Source organism: Cervus canadensis, chromosome 13 (genome assembly GCF_019320065.1).
Source record: "Cervus canadensis isolate Bull #8, Minnesota chromosome 13, ASM1932006v1, whole genome shotgun sequence".
NCBI lineage: Eukaryota > Metazoa > Chordata > Mammalia > Artiodactyla > Cervidae > Cervus > Cervus canadensis.
In genome coordinates, this window is record NC_057398.1 from 24,993,739 (window position 1) to 25,005,713 (window position 11,975).

Genomic DNA, 11,975 nt, shown 5'->3' on the forward strand with positions numbered 1-11,975 from the left:
AAGGGACTCTCAAGAGTCTTTTCCAACCCCACAGTTCAAAAGCATCAATTCTTCGGCATTCAGCCTTCTTTATGGTCCAACACTCACATCCATACATGACTACTGGAAAAACCATAGAAAGAAAGAAAGTGAAGTTGTTCAGTCATGTCTGACTCTTTGCAATTTCACAGACTGTAGCCTGCCAGGCTCCTCTGTCCATGGGATTTTCCAGGCAAGAATACTGGAGTGTGTTGCCATTTCCTTCTCCAGGGGATCTTCCTGGGCCAGGGATCAAACCCAGGTCTCCCACACTGTAGGCAGACTCTTTACCATCTGAGCCACCAGGAAAGCCCAAAGCTGTGGAAAAACCATAGCTTTGACTATATAGATCTTTGCTGGCAAAGTAATGTCTGCTTTTTAATACACTCTCTAGGTTTATCATAGCTTTTCTTTCAAGGAGCAAGCATCTTTTAATTTCAAGGCTGAAGTTACCATCTGCAGTGACTTTGGAGTCCAAGAAAATAAAGTCTGTCACTGTTTCCATTGTTTCCCCATCTATTTGCCATGAAGTGATGGGCCTCAATGCCATGATCTTAGTTTTTTGAATGTTGAGTTTTAAGCCCTTTTTTTCACTCTCCTCTTTCACTTTCATCAAGAGGCTCTTTATATAAGTGATGTGGTGCTAAAGAAGACTCTTGAGAGTCTCTTGGACTGCAAGGAGATCAAACCAGTCAATCATAAAGGAAATCAATCCTGAATGCTCACTGAAAGGATAATTCTGAAGCTGAAGCACCCATATTTTGGTCACCTAATGTGAACAGCTGACTCATTGGAAAATTTCCTGATGCTGGGCAAGGTTGAGGGCAGAAGGAGAAGAGGGTGTCAGAGGATGAGATGGCTGGATGATATCACTGATGGCAATGGACATGAATGCGGGCAAACTCCGGGAGATGGTGAGGGATAGGGAGGCCTGGCATGCTGCAGTCCATGGGGTTGCAAAAAGCTAGACATGACTGAACAGCAGCAGCAAGTGATATGCTTTTATTTATTTTGGCTGCACTGTGTTACTTGCAGAACCTTACTTCCCAGACCAGGGATGGAACCTGCGTCCTCTGCAGTGATAGCACAGAGTCCCAACCACTGGACTACCAGGGAATTCCCTTTTATAAAAATATTCTCCTTTTAGAGATAAAGCTAAAGTCTCTTTGAGCACCCTCCCTCAACTCTAGTCCTTTTGATATGGGTGTATCTGCTGTTACCTTCTTTGGGGAGTGCAGGGTTGGTTTTTCAACCCTTTAAAACCTGTTTCTAGACTTTCACATGTATAGATAGGTACTTACAGAAAATACAGAGTATTATTTTGTGGGATGGCTTAGATGTATATTGTATATAACAGAGATTATTCTGTACCTGTTGTACCACTTGAGTTTTTTTTTTTTTTCACTCAACAATGTATCTTAGAAATCCAGCCTAGCAAACCATATAGATTCCTCTTGCTCTTTTTAGCTATTGCATGGTAATCCATGGGATGGCTCTATTATAGTTCTTAGCCATTCCCTACAAATTTGTAGTGAATGTATCTGCATGTACCCGCTTCTGCATGTGTGATTCTCTGTGATAGATTCAAGAATGACTGAATCTATCCTTGGCCTGACACAATTTTCGACATTAATAGATACTGTAAAGATGCCTGTCTGGGCTTCCCTGGTGGTCCAGTGGTTGAAAGTTTGCCTATCAATGCAGGGGACATGGGTTTGATCCCTGGTCTGGGAAAACCCCACGTGCCATGGGGCAACTAAGCCTGGGCACTGCAACAAAGAGTGGCCTCTACTCGCCACAACTAGAGAAAGCCCACACATAGCAACGAAGACCCAGCATAGCCAAAAATGAATAATAACAATAATAATTTTAAAAATGACTGTCCCATCCCCCCCTTTTCCCCAGCAGATCTCAGCTGGGAGGGAAGTAGTTGGATTGTAACCACCAATCCCAAAAGCAAAAAGAAAATTGATTTTGAAAGAAAATTGAAAATTGCTTAACACCTGGTTGCATGGGACATAGTTGACTGGCAGGTCTGTATTTTAACGGGAAATGTCCTTAACTCAAATGAACCTCTCCAAGAATCAGCTGAGGAGTTGGGTCAGGCTGCAATGTTACTGGTGTGTTACCTCTAACATCCTTATCTTCATCTAGCAAAGTAAAGGACACCAGAGTCAGCAGATAGGCTCCTCTTTCCCAGGTTGCCAAGGCTTGCTATTGGCTACATCACCCCTGCTCCAACACTGCAGCTGGTTTCTTGCAAATGGCTGTACAAGGTTGACTCTGATAAGGCGGTACCTGGGGTTTAGTTTCAAAGCATTTCTTATTGCAGGGAAAAACCCACAAGTGTGAGTCTGCCCTCTTTATTGTGAAACAACTCCCTGCTTTGTCATCACCAAAGGATAGAGCAGTTTTAATTTTAAGTTGAAGAGACATTGCATTCTGGGTTTGTTACTGCAGCTTCTGCAAAGAGGCAGAGTGATGGAAGACACATAGTCTAGAACGAGTTGGAGGCCCAGCATTTATTTAACCTCCTAAGCCCTCAGTTTTCTTGACTTGAAATGGGGTTAATCATGTTGAGCACATCTGGGTGTTTGTGCAAAGCAGGCTGAATCAATGTAAGTTGTGATTAGGTATCTGCTGTTCAGTGGACAGTTACAGACGTGCTGGTTACCAGACTCATAACTTATACCCTGGTGGGGATAACAAGCTGTTTTTTGTGCTCAGTAATTCTCTATTCAAAAAGAATATACATTGTTCCCTTTGGGTATTTTTGCCCCAGTTTCCCATTATCACTCCTCTAATATAGGGAAAGGAATGGATTTTGTTGCTAAAACAGGCTTGGTTTAGGCACAAAGGAAAGAGAGGGTTGAGCATTTATTGACCTCTTATATGTGACAGGTATTTTATGAAGTGTTTTGTAGGTGACATTTCATTGTATTCTCATAATCTTATTTTATTAAGTATAGGATATTGACTCCCAATTTTGTTTTTGCTGTTCAGTCTCTAAGTTGTGTCTGACTCTTTGTGACCCCATGGACTGCAGCACTCCAGGCTTCCGTGTCCTTTACTGTCTCCCAGACTTTGCTCAAACTAATGTCCATTGAGTCAGTGATGCCATCTAACCATCTCATCCTCTGTCACCCACTTCTCCGAGGAGAAACTAAAGAGCCTTTTAATGAGGGCAAAAGAGGAGAGTGAAAAAATTGGCTTAAAACTCAACATTTAAAACAATAAGAGGATGGCATCTGGTCCCATCACTTCACGGCAAATAGATGGGGAAAAGGTGGAAACAGTGACAGACTTTATTTTCTTGGGCTCCAAAATCAGTGTGGATGGTGACCGCAGCCATGAAATTACTCCCAGTTTACAGATTAGTACACCAAAGCTGGCTTGACCCAGGAACTTGTTCAAAAGGAAACAGCTGATAAGAGGTGGGACTTGAAGTAGAAGCCAAGTTTGTCTGAGTACTCAGCAACCCCTTCCCCCCATCCCCAATCCCATTCCTTGTGCAATAACCTGAAGCTGATTGCCCATCTTTAAGAAGTGTTTCTAGGATGTACTGGACTGGGAGAAGTCAATTCATTATCCACCTGTGAGGTCTCGCCATAGAAGAGTGCCACCTTCTCTGAAATTAGACCCTTCTGTGGCTTGCAGAGTCTGCTGTAGCTCCTCCTGTGTAGTGCTGAGCAGACACCAAAAGTGTCTGAACCTATGTTGGATTAAAGTAATCCTGTTTCTAATAGGCGCAGGTGATTGGAAAAGCAAATGGCAATCATCTCTGGAGGAAGATAGTATCATCCTAGACCTCACACCATTTTCACATTTAGTTTTTCAGATACCAGGCTTATGAGGAGAGAGAAACTAGCAATAGAAACCCACAGAAACAACAGGTAAAAAGAAAGGAAGCCACAGACTATAAAATAGCTCTGCTTATTATGTCCAAGTAAAGTCTATATACATATATTTATAAATATAATCTATATAAATAGAATATATAAATCTTTATATAATGGCAACCCAATCCAGTGCTCTTGCCCAGAGAAAACAGAGGAGCCGGGCAGGCTATATAGTCTGTGGTGTCACAAAGAGTCATACATGACTTAGTGACTAACACAATATGTAACTACAATCTATAAGTCTAAAATATATAAATCTGTAGATTTATAAACCTACAGATTTGAACATTTGAGGCAACAAGGAATAATCTGTAATTCAGAAGTTTAAAAAAAAAACCTGGAATTGTAAAAAGTAGCATATATACATAGATTATTAATCAAGCAAAGTTTAGAACTGAAAAATGCAACAAATCAATGGGTGGGTTTAATTTCACATTAGGCACACTTGAGAGAGGATCTGTGGGCTGGGATGGAGCTCAGAAGAAGCTATTCAGAAGTACAAAGAAACAAAAGGATGGAAAATACGGAAGGGGGGCCAGAGACTTTGAGGATTCAGTGAGAAAGTTGTGGCAAATATGCAGCTGGTGTTCTGGAAGGAACGGAGGCAGAAGCAATATTTGAACTTGTCATAGCTGAGAATTTCCTAAAATAACTGAATGATTGAATATCATATATTAATGCATATATATGGAATCTAGAAAAATGGTACTAATGAACCTATTTGCAGGGCAGGAATAGAGACGCAGACATGGAGAATGGACTTGTGGACATGGGCGGGGTAGGAAGGAGAGGGTGGGATGAACTGAAAGAGCAACACTGACACATACGCACTACCATGGGTGAAACAGATAGCTAGTGGGGAGCTGGTGCATGGCACAGGGAGCTCAGCCTGTTGCTCTTTGATGACCTAGGTGGGTGGGATAGGGGTTGGGAGGGAGTCTCAAGAGAGAGGCAATATGTGTATGCATACGGCTGGTTCATGTTGTTGTACAGCAGAAACTAACACAATATTGAAAGCAATTATATTCCAATTAAAATGACTATAAAAAGTATCTTATACTTTCCAATATACTTATCTTTATATGTATATTTTGGGCAAAATCTCTAAAATACTGATGCAAAAGGGGTGATCAACAATGCCACATTTTGGCTCTCTGAAAAAACTAATAAAATTGATCATTATCTAATGAGACCAATACAGAAAAAAACGCGCAAGAGTAAATTCTAGAAATAAACAAGGGACTCCAGCACAGATCCTAGAGATATTTAAAAAAAACAAGGGGACATTATGAACAACGTACTATCCCAAATTTGAAAGTTTAGATGCAATGTGTAAATTCCTAGAAAAACACAACTCACCAAACTGACACAAAAGGAAAGAGAAAAATGAGATTAGTTTTGTAACTAATAACAAATATTAAGTCTACAATGAAAAGCCTTCAAAAAAAGATAAACAAAACAAAAATCTCCTGGCCCAGATGCCTTGACTTACTTAATATTCAAGGATTAAACACATTAATCTTATGTAAACTGTCCTAGAGATTATAAAAGTAAGCATATTCTTTCTGTGAGGTTAACTTAATCATCATAATAAAATCTCAAAAAAATTGCAAAATGAAACATTCAGGCTACAAAAGTCTTACTCATGGATATAGAAACAAAACATTTCTAAAAAACATTTGGCAAGCAGAATCCAGAAATATTAGAAAAAGGATACTATATCATGATCATATATATGACAGTTTAATACTAGAAATGCAAGATAGTTTAACATTGCAGAATTAATCAATATAATTTATCACATTAATGGATTCAATGAAAGAAACTGATTATCTTAACAGATGCAAAAAGTTAAATATTATTTATGAAAGCTGTCTCAGCAAATTTAGAATAGAAGGAAACTTCTTGAACTCAATAAATAGCATTTATAAAAACATCATCTTTAATAGTAAACATTAAACATTTTTCCTTACTAGGAATAGGACAAGAGTTGCTCATGTCATTTTTAATCAACATTGCATGGGTGGTCCTAGGCAATGTAAAAGACAAGTATAAAACCAATTAGAATTGGAAAAGAAGAAATAAAATAGTTGTTACTTGCAGATGCTATATTCCTGCATGCAGACTCTCAAAGAATCTACAGGGAAAGTACTAGAGTTAATAAGATAATTAACAAAGTTGATGGCTATAAAGTTATTGTTTAAAAAAATTAATTCAATTTTAATATAAAGACAATAATCAGAAAATGAAATAAAAATAATTCATTTAAGTAGCATAAAATATAAAATACATAGGAACAGAAGATAGCAAGAGAGTGAAAAGAACTCACAGAATGAGAGAAAATATTTGTTAAACTTATATCTGATAAGGGATTAATACTCAGAATTTAAAGAACTCCTACAACTCACTCCCACCCACATCCACAAACACCCACCGACACACACACACAATTTAAAAATAGGCAAAAGACATTTCTCCAAAGCAGGTATACAAATGGGCAATAAGCACAGAAAAGATGATCAATACCCTTTGTGTGTGTTAGTCACTTAGTCATGTCCAACTCTCTGAGACCCCATGGACTGTAGCCCACCAGGTTCCTCTGTCCATGGAATTCTCCAGGCATGAATACTGTCCATTTCTTTCTCCAGGGGATTTTCCCAATCCAGGGATTGAACCCACATCTCCTGCACTGAGGCAGATATTGGGAAAATACAAATTGAAACTACAGTGAGGTACTACCTCACACCTATTAAGATAGGTTATCAGGAAAAAAAAGAAAGAAAGAAAAAAGAAAAAATAACAAGTGTTGGCAAATAAATGGAGAAACAAGAACCCTGTGCATTGCTGGTGGGAAACTAAAAATGGTGTGGTTGCTGTGTAAAATAGTTTTCTGGGGCTGATTACACTCTTAGGTGAAAACTCAATAGAGTATAGGTCAAACAGCTATCTGTAAACCAATTTTCACAGCTGCATTATTCACATAGCTGAAAGGTGGAAACAGTCCAAATGTCCATCAACAGATAAAGAAAGTGTGATATTATATATACACACACATACACAAAATAGAATATTATTATTCAGCCATAAAAATCCAGCACTGAGGACTCTGCAGTGGGAGATACCTCGTTTCAAAGATTGGTTATCTCATGCAGTTTGACTATGTAGCTTCTCTTTGGTGTCATTTTTAACTAAATAAAGTCATAGAGTTTTGAAAAAAAAAAAAAAAAAAAAGAATGAAATTCTGACACATGCTACAACATGGAAGGATCTAGAAAACATTAAGTTAAGCGAAATAAGTTATGAAGTACATGGAGCAATCAAATTCACAGAGACGAGAAAGTAGAAAAGCGGTTACCAGAGCTTGAGGGACGGTGGAATGGGGAACAATAATTAACCATTATTGCTTAATGGGTACATAATTTCTGTTTGGGATGATTAAAAAGTTCTAGAAAATGTGGAGTAATGGAAACAAAGACTTATACACTGTTGAGGGGATGCATAATAAATTGCTGTAATGCTTTGGAAAATATTATCAGTTTGGCATTGTCTAGCAAAGTTAAGACACGCATAGCATACCCTATGACCCAGAAACCCTGCTCCTAGGTATATATCCAAGAGCAGAGATTTTCAAAGCATGGTCCATGGACCCCTGGAGATCTCCAGGCTCCTCTCAGGAGATCTTCAATGTCAATACTGTTCCAGGTAGCAGTGTTAAAGAATCTGCCTGCCAATGCAGGAGACACAAGAGATTCGAGTCCATCCCTGGGTTGGGAAGATCCCCTGGAGAAGGAAATGGTAACCCACTTCAGTATTCTTGCCTGGGAAATTCCATGGACAGAGAAGCCTGGGGAGCTATAGTCCATGGGGTCTCAAAGAGTCATATACGACTGAGCGACTGAGCATGCCTTCTTAATGATATTAAGGTATTATTTGCCTTTTTCCATGTTCTTAGCATTTGCATTGATAGTACAAAAGTGATGGTGAGTAAAAATGCAAGAGCCTGTGCATAAATCAGAGCAGTGCCATTATCAGTCATATTCTTCACCACCACACACTTGCAGTTTAAAAAAAGTCACTAGTTTCACATAGAGTGTCCGTGATGAAGAAGTAGAAATTATTAATTTTATTAAATCTCGACATCTGAGCAGACATCTTTTTTACATGCTGTGTGATGAAATGGGAAGGACACGTGTGAGAAAGCACTGCTGTGGCATGTCCACGTTCAATGGTTCTCTTGAGAAAGAATGCTGTGTGTGCAATTGTTTGAGTTGTGAGCGAAGTAAGTTGGGCTTTTTTTTGCACCTTGTGGGATTTTAGTTCCTTGACCAGTGATCAACCTGAGCCCCTTTCAGCAGAAGCACAGAGTCCTAACCGTTGGACAGCCAGGGAATTCCCAGGGCTTTTTTTTTTTTTTTTTTTTAATGAAACTTTTACTTGGAAGAACAATTGGCAGACAAAACCATGGTTATTCGAGTTGGAACATTTGCCAAATGTGTTTTAAAAAATGAATGACAAAAGGCTCTCACTTGATCTTAGCCGAAAGGCCGAGAAGTGATTACGAAAGGATCTCACTTCAAAGAAAGTGATAGTCAGTAGTTACTGCCGATAACAAAACTTTGAGCTTTCAAGCTAAACCTAGAATTTTTGGAAAACGTATCTACCAATGACTTTGTCAACTTCCTACTATGTGCTTTTCTGATGATATCAGTAGGGATATTAGCAAATGTGATTTTGGGGAATATTGTATAGTGAAACTTGTTAACGTTTGAAAGATCTATCTGCACAGCTCTATAAAATAATATTTTCCAAAAGACCACCATGATGTTACAAAATTACACGTAGGTTAAAGATCTATCCAAAGTACAAGATCAACCAGTGGATTTTAATATAATAGAGCTCAAAGAGTTCATTGAGTAGTTTCAGACTCCACAGTCCAATTAACCTTTGAAAACTGCCACTTGGGGACTCCCCTAGCGATCCAGTGGTTAAGACTGTACACGTCCATTGCAGGAGACATGGGTTCCATCCCTGGTCTCAAACTGGGATCCCACACACTGCAAGACATGGCCAAGGAAAAAAAAAAAAAGCAAACCAAACAATTAATTTCAAAGGCTAGGAAAATTCTTCTCTCTCTTATAACTGTATATCTCTGTAAGACTGATTTTCTCCTTTAAACTAAACAGCATGCTCCCATAGATCAAAAGTTTGTTGTTACTTATAAATGAATAAATATTAATATATAATTCATTGGGTTGGCCAATTCTGTGGTGTAAATATTCCTACCATGACCAATTTCAAGTAACCAACATGACCAATTTCAAGTAACCAACTACAGAATGTAGTATCAGCTCTCACAAACTGGTACAATCTGGCTCCAGATCACTAATATAATCCACACTTTAAGAAGCCTTGTGGGTCTTCTACAGGTTTTATGAGACTAAAAATTTGAAAGAACACTGCCCTAGAAAAATGGCACTATCTGGCCATCAGGAGACTTGTTCTGTGCCCCCCCCACCCCAAACTTATAGGAACCACAGCTACAAGGGCTTCCCTGGTGGCTCAGATGGTAAAGAATCTGCCTACAATGTGAGAGACCTGGCTTCATTCCCTGGCTTGGGAAGATCCCCTGGAGAAGGGCATGGCAACCCACTCCAGTATTCTTGCCTGGAGAATTCCCATGGACAGAGGAGCCTGGCAGGCTACAGTCCATAGAATCACACAGTTAGACATGACTGAGCACCTAAGCACAGCACAGCCACATGCAACACAGATGATTCTTAAAAACATTAACTGTATTGGGGAAAAGCAATCAGACTCAGATGAATACATGCTATAGGATTCCATTTATGAAAAGCATGGAATATATTATAACTAAATTGACTATAAACCATTTCATTTATTTTTAATGTAATTTTTCATGTTTGTGTTACAGTTTATAATAAGAACTTTTAAAAAATGGAATTATACAGAACACGTAGCTCTCCTATGTTTTGATTGGTAGACATCCCGTCTTCCTGGCTTAAGCCAGGAATATATATATTCAAATATAGTCCTGCCAAATAGAAGTTTGCTCTGTTCTATCTACCACGCCCTTTCCTTGCCACATGCCTTGTTTCAATGCAGAACAAATGGTTTCCTGGAATTCCTCTACTTTAGTTTCAAGGTCATTGGAAAACACTTTCTCTGAATTGATGCTTGAAATCGAATGTCTTTACTTGTGGCAAGCAAGACTACTAAAAAAGAAGAACTAAAGAGCCTCTTGATGAAAGAGGAGAGTGAAAAAGTTGGCTTAAAACACAACATTCAAATAACTAAGATCATGGCATCCGGTCCCATCACTTCATGGCAAATAGATGGGGAAACAATGGAAAGAGTGACAGACTTTATTTTGGGGGGCTCCAAAATCACTGTAGATGGTGACTGCAGCCATGTAATTAAAAGACACTTGCTCCTTAGAAGAAAAGCTATGACCAACCTAGACAGCATATTAAAAAGCAGAGACATTGCATTTTAAAGGTCCACCTAGTCAAAGCTATGGTTTTGCCAGTAGTCATGTATGGATGTGAGAGTTGAAAAGAAAGCTGAACACCAAAGAATTGATGCTTTTGAACTGTGGTATTGGAGAAGACCCTTGAAAGTCCCTCGGATTGCAAGGAGATCCAAACCAGTCAATCCTCAAGGAAATCAGTCCTGAATATTCATTGGAAGGACTGATGCTGAAGCTGAAACTCTGATACTTTGGCTACCTGATTCAAAGAACTGACTCACTGGAAAAGACCCTGATGCTGGGAAAGATTGAAGGCAGGAAGAGAAGAGGATGACAGAGGATGAGATGACTGGATGTCATCACCAACTCAATGGACACAAGTTTGAGCAAGCTCCGGGAGTTGGTGATGGACAGGGAAGCCTGGTGTACTGTAGTCCATGGGGTTGAAAAGAGTTGGACATGACTGAGAGACTGAACTAAACTAAAAATAAGACTACAGTGTGCTGCTTCTTTAAAGTGAAGCTGCTTAGTCATATCCGACTCTTTGTGACCCCACGGACTGTAGCCTACCAGGCTCCTCCGTCCATGGGATTTTCCAGGCAAGAGTGCTGAAGTGGGCTGCCGTTTCATTCTCCAGGGGAACTTCCCAACCCAGGAATTGAACTCAGGTCTCCTGCATTGCAGACAGATGCTTTACCATCTGAGCCACCAGGGACGCCTACTGATTCTTTAACTTAACCATATATTGCAGGCATCTTCCAATGTCAGCATATTTTAACAGCTACAGGGTATTTCATTAGATGATATGCTACAGTTGTTGAGCCAGCCCTCCATTGGTAGATATCTAGACGGTTGGTTCTTGATTTTTTGGCTTAAAGAATAAGCAAAGTCATGGTCTTTATCTCATTGGACTGAGCTCTATTGGAATGGAGCCCTGGTCTAGCCACTGAGCATTGTACTAATAGCTCCAGGTCAGTGCTCTGGATGTAGCATAAGCTTGATAGAATGACTGTGGAATGAATGAATGAAGATGATCTGAATGAATCATATTTATTAACATTCTTCCTGGAAGCCCCTTAGGCAAAGGGGCAGATGGGCAATAAGCAGAGCCCAGTGGTAAAAGAACTGAATCAGAGTGGATTTAAATCCCAACTCTCCACATGTGTGACTTGAGGTAGCTACTTAATCCTTCTTTACTTCAGTGTCCTCATCCATAAAATGGGTACAGTTATGGCACCTGCTTCATAGGACTCTTTGAGGGTTAAACAAGTGAGTACATGTAAAGGTCTCAGCATGGGCCTAGAATGTCAGCATTCATTAAACGGTAGAATGTGATCATCATCTCAGCTCATCTAGGTATTAAAATGCAGCATGCCTGATACCTCTTTGTAACTAGGAGGTTACATGACATGGAAACCAGGTCCTTCTGGCTCCAGCTTTTATGGTGATTGCTGTTGGTTTGATTTGCTTTTTTAACATCAATTTTGCTTCTGAGGAATCAGCTGCCCCCTTAAGGAGAGTATTTATACTCACAGTCTATCACCATGGAGATTGTCAACAGTAGGGAATCC